General features: G+C 42.8%; 1 long non-coding RNA gene across 1 annotated transcript; it reads right to left on the bottom strand.

The window, feature by feature from the left end:
- Positions 1-2,270: 2,270 nt before the first annotated feature.
- LOC109275054 (uncharacterized) lies at positions 2,271-13,147 on the bottom strand. Its single transcript, XR_002083951.2, has 3 exons — positions 12,992-13,147; positions 3,433-3,592; positions 2,271-2,886 (listed from the first exon to the last, which is right to left on the bottom strand). It is a non-coding gene; the product is annotated as an uncharacterized LOC109275054 (long non-coding RNA).
- Positions 13,148-16,946: the final 3,799 nt, after the last annotated feature.

Below are 16,946 nucleotides of genomic sequence, written 5' to 3'. Positions count from 1 at the left end.
GTAGGAGGTGTGGGTGAAAAGTTGATGTAAAATGTTCCTACAGAGTTTAGAGTTCTGTTTTGTTTGTCTAACCAATTTTTATAATAATCTGTGACTGGTACTCTGTAAATAGCACACTTACCTAATCATAAAAATGTATAAATAATCATCTAAGCTGGATCTGGGGTAAAATCATCAAAGCAAATAGCAAAGCCTTGAGAATAATGTTTCTGACCCTGCGATAATTGAGAGGCAGTAGAGAGTTGTAATTACAAGCATGGGCTCAGAAATAAGGCTACTTGTTTGTGAATCACCATCCTACTTATTGACTCTGATATTGGGTACTGAACTACACGATCTTGGGGATCGAACCTTCCAATGCCTTAATCCCCTTAGCTATAAAGCAGGGATAATAATAGCACCTCTCTGTGACACATCTATCATTATGCATCTATCACACTGTTTCTTTTCCCTCCTGGGAACACAGGAAAACCACATTTCCCATTCTCTTCTTTCATCTACATGCGGCCCTGTGACCAGTTCTGACTATTGGAATGTGGGCAGAGGTGGAAATGACACTATTGAGCTGGCCCCTCAAGCCTCCCACAAGATCCTCTATGCTCCTTCTCTCCTCTCATGGCTTGCCTGCCAGTCACAGAAGATCCAGGATAAGATTCTGAGACCCCTCAAGCTGGTGCTGCCTCCCCAAACCATGGTGTGAAAATCTGCTTGCCAATCATGTTATTGACAGTGATGTAAAGAAGAAATAAATCTTCTATTGTACGAACTACTAACATTTGAGGATGTTTGTTATAGCAGTTACTCAATTCTAATACTGTCTCAAAGTACTAGTTACCCATGACTAAAAACTATAGCATAAAGTTATTATAAAGATTAAATGGAAAAAAAAAGATTAAATGAGTTAGTATAGGGGCCCCTGGGTGGCTTGCCAGTTAAGCATCCGACTCTTGATTTCGGCTCAGGTCATGATTTCACAGTCATGAGTTTGAGCCCCATGTCAGACTCTGCAATGGTACAGAGCCTGTTTGGGATTCTCTCTCCTTCTCTCTCTATGCTCATATTCTCTCTCTCTCTCTCTCTCTCTCTCTCTCTCTCAAAATAAATAAATAAATAAATAAATAAATAAATAAATAAATAAATATTTAAAAGAAATAAATGAATTACTATATATAGGAACTATCACAACATTATCTGGTACATGATAAGCTCTCAGTAAATATTATCTCGCATATCCATAATCACTATAGATTTGGCCAGTTAGGTATATCCAAAACACCACCTGGTCCATTAACTCTAAGAAATACTATTTGCACCTTCTCAGTAAATGGTGATCATGGACAAGGCACCTATCCCTCACAGTTGTTAAACCGGTTCTAACATATGTTACAAATAATCACTTTGGAGCAGACTGGGCAAGACCGGATGTTTGAAAGGTTGGAAATCTGCAAGAACCTCTACGTCTCAGGCATTCTGGCTGCCTGGAGATACCTTTCCATAGAAACCTAAGATTCAGGTGAACAGCATGACTTTAAGCAAGATTCTCATCAGGACTTGTACAAAAGAAATCTCACAAACTGTTTAAATACTTGTGCTGTTAGGTTTATCAACAGTATATGCAAAGGGCTTAGCCCAGAACGTGCTCGGTAAGTGCATGCTAGGTACCTAATAATAGCAGCAATAATAATCTAACAAATAGTAATCACACTATTATTTGAACACTTGTTTCTTAGAATTTCAAGAATGTGTCTATTGTATGCTTTCTACTTTGGGCTCTTTAGAAAGTGATTTTATAGGCTCACCTGGGTGGCTCAGTCGGTTAAGCATCCAACGTCAGCTCAGGTCATGATCTCACGGTTCATGAGTTCAAGCCCCACACCGGGCTCTGTGCTGACAGCTCAGAGCCTCAAGCCTACTTCGGATTCTGTGTCTCCCTCTCTCTGTGCCCCTCCCCTGCTCATGCTCTGTCTCTCCTTACCTCTCTCTCTCTCCCTGTCACTCTCTCTCTCTCAAAAATAAACAAACATAGGCACCTGGGTGGCTCAGTCGGTTAAGCTTCCAACTTCGGCTTGGGTCATGATCTCTTCATTCACAAGTTGGAGCCCGGCATCAGGCTTTGTACTGACAGCTCAGAGCCTGGAGCCTGCTTCGGATTCTGTGTCCCTCTCTCTCTGCCCCTCCCCCACTCGTGCTCTGTGTCTCTCAATAAAAACTAAAATAAAATAAATAAACATAAAAAAAATGTTTAAGTGATTTTATATCCTGATGCAGCTGTGGCTTTGCCTGTTATGTAATGCCATCTTTTCTAACATTTCATCTAATTTTTCCTTAGTGCAGTCAGAGGCTATCACTTGTTCTGAGGCTTGCTCGACCTAATGAGGCTAATTGGTCCCTGCCCTCTTTATAACATCCTTGACTTATTTGCCAGCTCCACACTTGGGTATTATTGAGTATCATGGATTAGATATGCAACACCGCACAGAGATCTCAACAATAATTAGTCAGTAGGAGGTGATTTAAAACAAAAAAAACATTAGTCTCAGCTCTAAAATTCCCCTTCTTTATTAGGTTCAGGTCAATAGATAAAGACCTTAATGTTCCTTTAATGTGGAGATGAGCAAACCTGGCTGCTTTTAGGTTTGGCAAAGTGGAACTGGCGATTTTTCAAGCATTATATGGCTGGCAACTTCTGAGATGTATTCTGCCAAACGCTTTCTCCCCTTAACCTCTAACTATGTATGTATTTCGAAGGGAATTTAAAGCATACATTTCTGATTTATTCATACTTAACTGATCAAAGTTGCGGTGTTCGTCTTGATCAACACTTCCAGGTTCTAAATTCTGTTTCTTTGACCCGGGAAACCCACAGAGGCCAGCAACCATCACCTCCTAGAGAAAAAACAAAACCCGTTGTCTGCGGCTGGGAAGAAGCTAGCTCACATCTGTGTTTCAGACAATATTTAAAGTGACTTTTTCCCCTTTGAATTCTCAGGGAAGGGTCAAAAAAAGATACACAATTTTCCAAATCTCTCTTCTGATATCAACACGAAATGGGAGAAGCCCCAGAACACCTCAATGAGAGAGGTCTGGGGGTAGCAATCAGGATGGAAGGGTGTAAGGGAGGTGTCTAATCCCCGAGCTTAGTTTTCACGGCACTTTACAAAAGACTAACACCAACTGTCTATATCAAGGAAAAGACAGGGGTGACAGGGAGGGGAGGATGGTGGGGAGGAAATATCACAGTAATGGGGATTCTCGGTACTCCCTCCAAGCCACTCTTTGGTGACTGCTTCTGACCTGACGACACCACCCTAGGGATCTGGTATCTTCAGGGCTCCAATTTCAGAAGCAAAAGGAACCACTAAAATACTGGCTAGGCAAAGAGTGACAATAAAAGGCAAAGCTTTCCTAAAAGGGTATGGACATCAAGCATACCAAACTCAGGCTGGTTAAATGCCCTGGTTATTCTGCCGTGATCCATTTTTTCCCCAGCAACTTTTTATAATATTGGCTCTTCTCCCAAAGATGACAAAGCATCATGTGAGTCTGCACAGAGGACGTTCACTCGGCAAATATTCCAGGGAAGGCTTGTCTCCTAGAAAGGCAGGTTGAAAAATTCAGTCAATTTATTTTGGCTGCCTATTTTATAGAACAGGATGAAGTGGTCTTACCTCAAAAAGATAGGAGGTCGCCTTGGACTGTCATAAAAATCATTAACAGTGCAGACCTTTGTCAGCTTATAAACCAGGTTTTTTTTTAATGTTTATTTATTTGAGAGAGAGAGAGAGAGAGTGAGAGAGAGAGACAAAGCGTGAGCAGGGGAGACGCAGAGAGGGAGAGAGACACAGAATCTGAAGCAGGCTCCAGGCTGTCAGCACAGATCCCAATGTGGGGCTCGAACCCACAAACCACAAGATTATGACCTGAGCCGAAGTCAGACACTTAAGCGACTGAGTCACCCAGGCACCCCTACCAACGAGTTTTAAAGTAATGTTTAAAAGATTTACCTCCCCTTCTACCCCCCGAATAGACCCATGGACAACAGGGTTTAAATTTATAAAAGGAAAATGTTTAAGATGTCTGCTTATCAGCAACCACTGAAAGTGATTACATTAGTTGTAACTTCCAAAGACAAGTATTTTGTTTTGTTTTGTTTTGTTTTTAAATAAAACCAAGTACGGCGGACAGACTCTAAAGATGGCCCCACGATTCTTAGTTCTATATTCCTGGGGTGCCAACCCTGTGTAATCTCTTCCTCTTGTGCATGGGTACAACCTAGAACTTACTGCTAACTCAACAAAATAGAGCAAAAGTGATAGGTTATCACATCAATGATTGTGTTGTATTATGGAAGACTGCCTTGCTGGCAGATCGGTCCACACAGCAAGGGGCTAAGGGCAGCCTCTAGGGTAGCTTCCAGCTGACAGGTGCCAACAAGCCTGAGGCCTCAGTCTTACGAATGCAAGGAAATTAATTCTCCCCAAAATATGAGTGGGATGAGAAACAGATTCTTGCTCAGTTAAGCCTCCAAATGAGAACCCAGTCCAGCAGACCCCCTGATGACAGCCTTCTGAGACCCTGAGCAGGGCACCCTGCTAAGTTACGCCCAGACTCCTGACTCATAGAACCTGTGAGGGAATAAATGCGTTTCATTTCAAGCTGCCAAATTGGTAGTAATTTGTTGTAAAGCAATAGATAACTAATACACCAAGGGTCTTTCATAACTGTTCCCGCTACTTTGAGGTTTCATATTGACGCAGTGAAACACAAAGCCGAGCTCTGTAGTCAACTGATGTTATAAATGGCTCAAGCAGCCACAACTTCACCACTGCCAACTTACCACCAGAGTAACAGGAGATAAATGTTTTGCCAGGGATATGCCTTTTCCCACCTTTTGGCACAGTTAGAGAAAACCCATAGTGGGGCTACTGGTGGCTCCTGGTCGGTTAAGCATCTGACTCTTGATTTCCACTCAGGTCACGATCTCATGGTTCTTAAGCTTGAGTCCTGCCTCAGGCTCTGACCTGACAGCACGGAGCCTGCTTGGGATTCTCTCCCTCTCCCTCTTGCTCAAAAATAAATAAATAAACTTAAAAGAAAAAAGAAAGAAAGAACCCATAGTGAATGATAATGTGTTCCTCAGGCCTTTGAACACTGTGTGGAGACATGCTTTGTTTGAATAAAGAGAACCCAGAACACTGATGCTTTCCCTACCCTAGAGGTCACTTGCAGAATTTCCTTAAGGCCTTCCATCCACAAACATGAAATAATTACAACAGCCCACATATATGTCATTTGCATCCTCATATGACTGCGAATTGTAGTTTTCAAAAATCTTATTACGCCCACCAAGAAAGATACCGATACAATCTGAGAAGACTCGTTTATGAGTTTATATATGTGATATGATAATTCTAGGTCTCTCACTAGAATAGGATTGCCACATAAGAAATGATCAATACTTACTGAATACCCAAAGTACAATTATTCTAGAAGACTGCCAATACCGGATTTGTTTTTCTTCTTTGTTCCTTGCATACTCTCTCATAGGTTTGAAACCCCATAGTAGTTTTGTCACTAAGTCAGCCAGCATTTTTTCATACACCTGCACACATAGCACTATGCAAGGTATCTTCAGGGAAACAGAAGTTGGAGAAGATACAGCTTTGCCCTTAAGGACTATACAAATTAACTGGGTGGGAAGATGTGGCACACAAAAGTTGATCAAAATCTAACTATAAGGCATCCTCCAAACCAATATCTGGGCCAAACTGAATACAGAATTTCTTAGGGAGTGCTCCGGGGAGTGATCAGAAAACTTGGGAACGTGCACAGGTTCTTCAAACGGACATGTCTATGGGAGAGAAGGCTGGGCATTCGAAACAAGGTGGAGAGACTGAGGGGAAGAAATTGAACTCCCAGAGTTTATGCATCCATTTCCCAGAGGAAAACATGTCTCCAACCCAGAGCTTGCCTGAGCTTTGGAATCACTTTTTTAAAAAACCAAACACTGGCCTGGACCTAACTGAAGATACCAGTACCGGACTCAAATCCAATGAAATCAGACTGTCTGGTGGCTGGGTTTGGGATTAGCATTTTTCAAAAGGTCCCCGTGAGTCAATGTGCAACCAGGGTTGAGAGCCCCCACTAGCCTGAAATGCCATGACTGGGTTCGATTGATGAGAAATGTTCCAGGACCACAAGGGAGGCAGCAACATGTAGCCGTTAAGATTCGAAAGTAGAATAGCCTAGGCTCAAGTCAAGGCCCTGCAACTTATGTGCTGGGTGATCATGGGCAAGTGACTTCACCTCTCTGAGCCTTGTCTACACATCTGCAGGCTGGGAATAAGAATTGTAGTTACCTCCTAAACATGATGGAGAACTAAATGAGATAAGGCTTATAAAGCGTCTGATCCAATGCATGGTGCATAATCAGAAAAAAACTTCTTCATTATTATTATCTACGCCCAAGATTCTCATTTTTTCATAAAGGTACCCGAAGTCTAATGTCCATTTCTGAAGTCTTTGCTTCCATCAGGCTTAACAAAATTATCTTAACTCTGACCACAGCCTGAACCTGGCACATTGACGAATTCAAGCACATTGAAGCAGGACCACAAAGAAATAAGATAGAGTGGAGATAAGTCAAGCTGGGAGCAAATGAGCATCTTAATGTCAAGTGAAATGATGACTGACAGAGCCCACAGCTCCCCTGATGAGCAGACCAGGAGTTACCAACATTGGAACAGCTCTTTCCGTAAAAAAGTTACAGGGCATTTAAGTGAAACATGGTAAAGATTTTCCATATTACGTGGGCTAACAGTGTGCCGTCCTTCCCCTCATTAGTGAGGACACAGCCTTAGCATCCACATCGTTCTGTGTGAATCATTCCCCTCCAACTCACCCTGGTTCCCATCACTTTACTCCAAAGTTTCCTAACACGTGGCCTGATTAATATTTTTCAGACAAGTCATTTGAATGTTTCCTCAACTTCTCAAAACCAGCAATGTGCCAAGAACGAAACCATTCAGATCATCTGTACTTCTCAGGGAGGAAGTTTATTCCTTCAAGTGTACAGAATTCATGGCTTAACTCCATTTTCACATTTCCGTATTATGTTTAAGACACATGTCTCGTGATGACATAGAACACAAATCTGGAAATCTTGGGCATAGAGACCTCAAGTCCTGTAACGGAAAGCTTCAGGAGCAGTGATTTCTAGAGACTGAGCAGGATAAGGGCTGCAGGAGGGGGAAACTGACAAAAAACAGTAAGAGCTCAAAGAGACATTTGGTCAACAATCTCAAATGCTCTGAAAAGTCAAGTAAAATAGAAATACAGAGGTGTCATTTCAGCAAAGCAACGCTGCATCTTTGGTAATTTTAACTTCAGTTATTGTAGTTTCAAGTTCTAAAATATACATTTGGGTTTTCTTTTATAGTTTATAAAATGGGTTTCTTGTATACTGCTAAATGCTTAGAAAAGGAAGGCTGGAAGAGCACCCCGTGATCCTTTGATGGTGGTCAATGCTAAAGCAACATTAAGGGTGACTTTAAGTCTCTTTATTAGTCTCTTTAGTGGCCTGTGAAATTTGTGTAATGAGCCTTTCTTATTTTTGTACTATTGAAAGATAATTTCTAGATGAAATAAGATGTGTGTTTTACAAAAAGACTCTGGTCCTTTTGGACAGAAGCAGTGGGTTTAGAAAAATACCAAAAATCTTCTGCTTAATCAAGAAAGGGCTGTCACTGAGTATGAATTTTAAATGCTCAGTGGGCTGGGAAAAGCCTTCTGCCCTGGAAAGAGAAGACGAAAAAGACTCCTGGTCAGAAAAGCACAGCCCTTCTGGCTCCCCCGGGTGGCTGTGAGCGACTCCGCTCGCCTTCCAAAGCCTCACTGCAGCGGGGACAGCGGACGCCCCACTGCATGTGTTAGTGCTGGGCAAACCTCAGAGGCCAGCCGAGAAGCGTTCTCCTCGGCAAAGATTTAAGTCTCTGTTTCACAAATTCAATCAGGGCTTTTCATGATTCCAAAGGACTACCGTTCAACTTTTTTTTTTCCTCTTCCATCATTCAACTCGGAAACATTCCTTTCTGTGGATTTTCATGAACTCCTGCCCAACACCAGGTGCAAATTGAAAAACTCCCACTGGCCAGTTTCAGCATAGGGAGGACTACTGTTCTTCCAACAGAGCCCTCTTTCAGGCCAGGGGTTCAGATCTTCGCCCCTGGGCACACAAGTCAGGGGTTTCACTTTGATCCACAAGCATCACTCATGAAAAACTCCCTCTCTGTGGCGACTGCCTCTCCAGACCCCCGGCCTAGAGGCTCAGCTACATCTGCCTGTGTGGACCTGGGCATTTGTTGGGGAGGAAAGCTGGAGCGATTCCTTGCTGATCTGAAACTTTAAACGTACAAGTGTCCTTGGATCAGACATGTAATTTTCCACCGCTGTAATGTATGTGTAGTTGACATTATCATTTGGCAAATACTTTACAGTGAGTTACTCTCCTTAGCTTGCAATTCGGAGACTAATGGGTGGTCTTTCTCACTTGGGATACTCCACAGATGGATCACAAGGTTAGCTGTGCCACCAACATCCCTGGAATAACACGCGTGCCTTCAGAAACTGGCTGGTTCCAGCGGGAATTCAATTCTGGTTTCAGGTCAGCCCCGCACATTACTTGTGGTGTCAGCAATTATCCTATTAAAATTTTTTTTACCAGACTTTATTGAGCTTCTACTTTGTAATTTCAGTTGCTATAATTAATCCAAACACGTATTATTTACTTGAATTGCCACCTTCATATCTTGTGAAGGGATTGGAAGAAGAGCAAGATTAGTTCTTTATATTTGCCTCCAGCCACTATATAAATATTTTATCTTCTGCTAATTGAGAGTGGGGTACACATGGCTATTAACAAACGCTGCTCTTGGAGTTTTCCTGATCTGAATTCATTAGATTTGTCATTAGGGCCTTGGTGAACAAACAAGTCATCCAAATTCCTCATTTGAAGTACAGGAGTGGGGGGCTTGGAGTGCTGTTTTCTGGTATTGTTAGCAGGCTGTGTCTACCCATGTTACAGCTCAAAGAAGCAGTTCAGATCACATCTTGGAAGAAAGACACCAAAATATCAGATGATAAACGTTACATAAAGCTTCTGATATGCAAACTAGGTGTCTAGTCAGAGTCATGCAGGATACAGATGGCTCACTCATATTGGTAATTCATGAAATGAACGAGACTGTTCACAAAGGCATAGGCAGGGTTGCAGGGAACAAAACAGGCAGGGCAGTGCTTCCTGGCCAGTAGGAACAAAGAACTTCAGCTACCAGCGGAAGCCTGAACACACAAGAAAGAGGAGAGGATACCAGAAGCAGGAGAGGGCAGCTAGAGGGGCAGGGTTTCCTGAAAAAGATTGCAGCTTTTGGCAGAAAGACACAAACGATGGCAACCAGGCAGTCTGAAGTCGGGGGATTAAGACCTCAGCTCCCTTCTTCTCCTCCTACTTCCTGATCTCCTGCTCCTGTCTCCTATTAGCCAAGGCCAACTGGGAGCTGAAGGATAAGGGAGCATGAGGTGCATATGGGTCAGCCTCCTGGGGCACAGAGAAGAATGGAGAAGGGTGGAGAGTGGGTGTGGTGAGGGGGGACAAACAAGAGTATTAAGAAAAACTACATATTTTTAAGTATAATGAGTATACAATGAAGAGCACAATAAATGCATTCTTTCCTGGAAGCTAAAAGCTAATAATGTGCAATTAGGCAGTTGATGCCTGAGCTGGTTCTAGTACAGGTAGAAGCCAATCTAGGCCCAAGGGAAGGCACTGTAGGCTGAGAAGGGCTGGGGGCAAAGGAGTTTCAGAAAACAGCTGTGTGGCCAGAGCCCAGGGTGTAAACAACTGGGGCAAGATGGGATCCCGGAGAGATGAGGGGCCAGGCTATGGAATGCTAGGTTGGATGGAAGGAGTGGGATTTTTTTTATGGACTTTCAGCAGCCAAGTGTTATCACCGGACCTATAGTTTAGAAAGGCTGTCAGCTATATAGAAATGGGATTGACGACACTGTTGAGCTACAAACCCTTTTCTGGAAGCAAGTGGAACAAAGAGACTAGATGATCAAAATAAATGAAAGAATTTCTTCTGACCACGATAGCCCCAGAGAACTTGGTTCAAGTGACAGCTGAGAAGGAATCAGTACAATCATCTCCCTTTATAACCCAAATGATCATTATGCTTAATTGTCTTTCCAAAAGATAACCTTCCTCTAAGATCAAAGTACTCTTTTATACAATCTATGAGCATTCTGTTTCTAGAACAACACTGGATATATTGCACAGAGGGTCCTTTTGTGTCATAGGAAGCTTGTGAAGAAACTTCCTTGGCACCAGAATCCCCCTCTGGCTGACTTTTTTGCTGCATTCCTACACCACTGTAAATGGCTGCCACATTACCTCCTGTTGAGATATGTATACATCATAATCTTGTGAATTAGTTGTTAATTTTGATTAAGTAGATCGCACCCCCCTTGAATGCACCGTGCCAAATCCTGCTGTGTATTCCTCACTGCCACCCCCAGTGCTAGATACGCTCTGAACATAAGCAGGTGTTTATTTGCTTTTCTTAAAAGCATACCATCATTCTCCACACAGGAAACAATTCATGCTTTGAAAGGAGGGGTTCCTTACAACTCACTGGAGTGTCTCTCCTAAAATAGTCTATGCCTTTAAGCATCCGTATTTTGAGCTCGAGACAAATCATTTATTTAATTAGAAAAACTATTTTGAACATCTGTAATACACTAGCCCAATAGTCCATGAAATACAATAATTTTGAACATAAAAATAAGGAAATTTGTGGGATGCCTGGGTGGCTCAGTACTTTGAGCCTCCGAATCTTGGTTTCAGCTCAGGTCATGATCTCATGGTTTCTGAGTTCGAGCCCTGCATCGGGCTCTGCAATGAATGTGTGGAACCTGTTTGGGATTCTCTCTCCCCCATTCTCTCTCTGCCCCTACCCCACTCTCGTGCTCTTCCTCTTTCAAAATAAAGAAATTAACTTTTAAAAAAAGGAAATTTGTGTTAATATGTGAGTGACAAAAAGTCATCTACTGTGTCATCTTTCCCAAATAATATTTAAAACTTTTCAGACCTTCAAAGCCTATTCAAAGATTAAATATCGTAGAAGTTTTTTTAATGTGTATTTATTTTGAGAGAGAGAGAGAGAGAGAGAGAGAGAGAGAGAGAGAGAACATATGTTAGTGTGAGCAGGGGAAGGGGCAGAGAGAAAGGAAGAACGAGAACCCCAAGCAGGCCCCACATTGTCAGCACAGAGCAGGACACGGGGCTTGATCTTATGCAGGGCTTGATCTCACAGAACCGTGAGATCATGACTGAAGCTGAGATCAAGAGTCGGATGCTTAACCGACTGAGCCACCCAGGCACACTGAATATTGTAGAAATTTTGATCACTGTAGAAGGGCTAGTGAGGAAGGTATTTTTGGTTAGGGAAGCATCTTAGCATTCGTCATGTGATACCTCTCACAACATGTAGGACTGCCAGAACTCTGCATTTAGAAGCACAAACTCCCACTCTCTTAAAGCCTTGCTGAACTGTCACCTTCTCAGTGGAGGCAATTCAGATGACTCCCCACACAGTCCCTGGGAATCACTCCAAAATCCATATTTCTGCAGGTAGTACAGCTTAAAATGGGGTTCTCAGTCATGTTCTTCAGGATAACCTGTGCGGTCTCATTTAGGCTACATCCCATCAGTACCATCACTGGCCCAAATCGTGATGATTCATGTACATCTATCATTACCATTAGACTGTGAACTTCTTACAAACGGGAGCCATACATGAACATCCATGCCCCACAGACCTGGCACAGCTCCCGGAAAATACTAGATTCTTGTTAAATGTGATCCTTTTCTCACAACTGTAAGAGACCCCTGTGTGTCACCATATTCAGATGTTTTATCTTAAACCCAAGCAACATAGTCCAGAAACCAATTGCCACAAAGGGCCACATAGGTGTCACCTCCCAAGAATTCTATTGGTCAAGCAGTCCCAGAATCTTGTCCAGATTCAAGCTGAAGAGACATAGCTTCACTTTGTCATTGAAGGAATGTTGGAGAATTTGTAGCCATCTTTAATCTATTGCAAGAGCACTTGCCAGGCCTGTTAAAAGAAGCCTGGCTATAATTCTTTAATCATGTTTTCTGGCTTGGGAAATAGAGTTCAAAAAATATGGGCAAATGGGTAAAACAAAACAGAAGAATTCAAATCTTCTAGCACCTATGGCCCTCTATAGCTTACTGCCCAAACACCTTGGTCACAGGGCATCTGAACTGCATTTGAATCCCACTGGGGTCTCTAATAGTTGCCTTTCACAGAGGGAAACTGGACATTTCAACAGTAGTGAACGGAATAATTGGTACTTTTTATCAGGCATACTGCAGCATGAGAGATTCTGATGCCGAATCATCAAAGTGATACAAAGTCCTGTGGATGGGCCTAGGGTACTGAGCCCAGAAATCCTCCTCCAGGGATTCCATTAGTTTGCCTCGTGAGGGTTCAGAACTTTGAATGACTCTGGACTGGAAAATTCTCCTGTCTTTATTCTGCCTATTGGCAGCCCTAATCCATCTATGTGCCTAAATCAGACATCTCGTGATCCATTTCCCACAACTGAGAAATCAAACCTCACTGCCCTTGTTCTATGCCTGGGCAAAGTGCATGACCTGGCAAACAGACACGGGCTCAACCAAGTTGGTGGGCTATTAGGTAGTCAAAGCGAAGAACTTTACTTGGTCAACACAGAAACGAAAATAACTCGTCCGTGTGAAGCTTGGTTAAAACGGCATTTGAGCTAAAAGCCCTTTTGTTGAGCTTGAAAATTCTTGACCAAGGGGTGGGAGTCATAAAGTGCTTTATGAGTCACGAGAAGGTCAAAGGTCACCTTTCAACTTTTAAAACAAGCCCTGGCTACTTACCGTCCCTTGCTTGCCTTCCCTCCTGCCCCCTCCTCTTCACCAGCTTCATCATCTATGTCCGCTTCACAGTCTATCTGTAATGAATTTGGATCCAGTTCAAGGAATACACAGGAGGACTTCAGCTCCCAGAGCAGGCTGCTCTGTAGGAGGGAGAGAGAAAAGAAAACACCCTGGGGCGGCTCTGTATTTCCAAAAGATTAAAAATAATTAAACAATAAGATATTCAACTTGGATTATTTTGGAACAGTGATTAATGGCTCTTCTCTTTCTAATGATTACCCTCCTCTAAGCTAATCCTTCCCAACCTCATTTCAAAGAAAATGTTGGTTAACACTTGATTTGTTTCATTCCACGTACTCTTAAGTAAATCAGGGTTTATTATGGCCCTGACATTCATACCAATCAGCTGCCTCCCTCTCTCCTCTCTTGTAATAATTCAGGGGGAAAGAAAGGAGACATTTTCAAAGGCAGCAGTGCTTAACTGAGTAATTACCTAACTACCCAAGTCAATAAATCGTGGGTCAACCAGTATGCTGGGGCTGCAAGGAGAGGTCAGAACCCAGGTGTCTCTTAGCCGCTGTGCCCAGCACTATGCCCACCGCGAAAGAGCCTCTCGGTAAATGTTGGTTGCATGAATACATTGTAGAAACAAGTATTTTCCTTTTGTGAAGTGGGAGAGTGAATCCTTTTCACGGGGACCCAGACTGAGGTAAAGCAGAGGTGAGGTGATGCAGCGGCTCACATTGAATTTCTCAGGTTTCATAATGGGCTCATGCATCCATTCAACAAACATTTACTGGGCACCCACTATGTATTGTAACGTATTAAAATAGGGTTTGCTCTAGCAGAAGTGGCAACAAATTGTAAATAATTGCCCCACCAGACAGGAGGTAGCAGTTCTGTCGCACTTAGTGCACGGAACATGGAGACATTGAGGAAGTATTAGTTGAGTAGATAATAATATAGAAAAACAATAGCCCCAGATTATCTTAAGCATGACATCTCCAAAGCTCATGTCCTTGAATCTTAATGCAGTGATCTCTTGGCAGCCCAGCGTATTTTGAAGCAATGGTGGATATTCTTAGGTCATTTAATTTAAACTGTAACAATAGAACAGAAACATAGATTTTAGCCCTTGTGTCTCTCCTTACCTTCATGTGGTCAGGCAGAGACCCTTTTGCACTGGGAAAGTCGGAAGGTTCGTTTGCAAGATGATAATTTAACAAAACCATAGAGGGATTGTGGAGATCATTTAGAAATGCAGCAAGGCCATTTCGGTAAATTCATGATAAATGTAATTGGAAATAAAACCTTGACCTTTGACTTAATGATGAGATTAACATTAAACTGAGCAACTTTTACTGCATATTTTCAACCGCTTCCCCAAAAGACTTTGTCCGCTTCCAGTTTGGACTTCCTAACCTAAGGAAACTGTTTTTATTCTATAGCTCCAATAGGTAACCTGCAAAAATAAGGGTTCATTCTTAATCAACTCCATGGCATCGTATCTTCCTCCATTCACCCAAGCCAGAAGTTTTCCGTCTGGACAACAGTGACTCCCCTTTCTAACATGAAGGAATGGAGAAAGCCCCGACAGTGATGGGTTTAAGGAGACTGAATGGTCACACTGTATGTAAGCAAAAAAAAATCTTCTATCCTGCTCCACTGCTGTCCAGACGACAGCAACTAAAAAGCAGCCTCTATGTAAATTGGACCTCAGCCCCTGAGCATCCCGTCCTGAAATGTAATTCCCCTATCTGACTGAAGTCCCTGTCCCTGCATAAGCACAGAGCTGACCCTACCACCCAGAGAATTGCTCTGAGGAGCCACAGAAAAATTTACTCCATCAGCTATGGCAAAGACTCCCACGGTACTGTCCTCTTAACAACCACAGAAGCACTGGGCTGAGTGCCTTTTGAGAATATTATCAATGCTTTCTTTCATTAACACCACCAACCTGATTTCTTAAAGGATGAAACGTCCATAAAAAACAATCTTGGTATGTATACCCAAATGCCTACTTTATTGGCTGCCATCATGCTCACCTAATTTTCAGAATTCAGTAGGTGGATCAATAAGGAAAAGCTGGAAGCTCCTGTAACAAACCACCTTAAATTGCAGTAGTTCAGCACAATAACCATTTATTTCCCCCTCATGTCCCAGTGCGTGAGGGTTGGATGGTTCTCCTAGAAAGCTCACCTCCATGGAATGTGTGAAAGATCTAGTCTCCTCGTAGCTTGTGCCACCGTCATCCACAGGATATGGACTCCTTATACACAAGGAAGGAGAAGAAAGAACATAGAAAACTGTCTAGAGAAGTTTATGCCCAGGCTCGGAAGGAGCATATATCACCTTTTGCCCCATTCCATTGGCCAAAATGCAGCACTGTCTCCAACTTAACTTCAAAAGAGAGCAGGGAACTTAGACTTCCAGTGTGTCTGCAAGAGGAACGGGATTAGTAAGCACCAACCTCATGTGTGCGATGAAGTTTATGTTTTATGACACTAACATGTAGAATGGGAAGAATAGAATCGTCCTAATGGTTTCAAGTGCTCAAGAAAAGATCATTCTATGTAATGCTCCCTCTGTTGTACCAGCAGAAAGGGGAGGAGCTTAGTGTTGGGAGCATGTGCTCAGGAGTCACACTGCTTCTGTTCACATCACGGCTCTATCACTTATTGGATACGTAATGGCGGGTAAATTGCTCAATTTCTTTGTGCATCAGATTTATCTGCAAAATGGAGTTGACAGTATTTACCTCAAAAGGGTATCGTAAGGATTAAATGAGATGAAATATTTGAAGGGCTTGTCCACTTTGGAGGCTGAACGAAAGGGTAGTGACAGAGCTTTGGAAGAACCCAAGTGTGAGATGGTATGAGATGAGAGGGGCTAGTGGACGCACATGGCAGGAGGAAGGGACAATTAGGAAAGTGTCCTCACCTTGGACCAGGAAGTCATTGCATTTCCATTGGTGCAAGCCAGCCAGATGTCAGATCAGCTAGTCACGTTGTTAAAGATGAAGCTGTTTTCTGCAGGAGCAAGTGGAAGTGTACCCTTAAATGGATACAAAAATGTCTGATGGAGAACAAGACAAGAAGAAAAGTGAATCTGAAGACTCTTAAAAACAAAGACAAGAGCCCGTGAGGGAACCAGAGTCCTTTTTCACCTTCTCTTATCTTTGTGGCTCTCTTCACATTTGCTTCATTCTTTTCCCACCCAGCCACTGACTGTCTTGGCTTTGTCATGGTAGAAAATAGCCACTACCAATGTTTACATCTCTTCTACTAAGGGGGATAACCAAACTAAACTGGAATCATATGCCAAATTCCAAATTCCTAGAAAAGGAACTCATTGGTCCAGCCTCGTCAGGTGCCACCCTTGGTTCATTTAACTCTGGGTTGAATGGCAGGTGGGTTCACGCTATGGGAACATGGCTTCTATAGTAATCCTGTGTATTAGGATGAGGAAGTGATGGCTCCTAAAAGAAAGTAAAGCTCTAGGTGGACTCATTTCTTCAAGTTTCTGATCACATACTGCCTTTTGACATGTGTGTGTGTGTGTGTGTGTGTGTGTGTGTGTGTGTGTGTGTGTTGTCATTTTCATTGTTGATCACCTTAGTTTTTCATGGGCTTATATCCTTTCTCCCCAATTAGGTTGGTTATACTATTGTATTATATGTGCCCCCCAAATTCAGATGTTGAAACCTAACTGCCAAGGTGATGGTATTAGGAGGTAGGGTCTTTGGAAGGTGGTAAGAACAAGGCCAAAGTTCTTACCAATGCAACTAGTGCCCTTACAGAGCTATCTCTAGGGTACTCCCTGGCCCCTTCGGCCATGTGAGGACGCAATGACAAGTCGGCAATCTGAAACCCAGAAGAGGATCCTTACCTGACCCTGCTGGCACCCTAATCCAAGACTTCCAGCCTCCAGAACTGTGAGACCTAAATTTCTATTG

Source organism: Panthera pardus, unplaced genomic scaffold (assembly GCF_024362965.1).
Source record: "Panthera pardus isolate Hobbes unplaced genomic scaffold, ASM2436296v1 HiC_scaffold_2, whole genome shotgun sequence".
NCBI lineage: Eukaryota > Metazoa > Chordata > Mammalia > Carnivora > Felidae > Panthera > Panthera pardus.
Note: the sequence above shows the minus strand (reverse complement) of the source record. Positions and strands in the feature narration are given on the sequence as shown.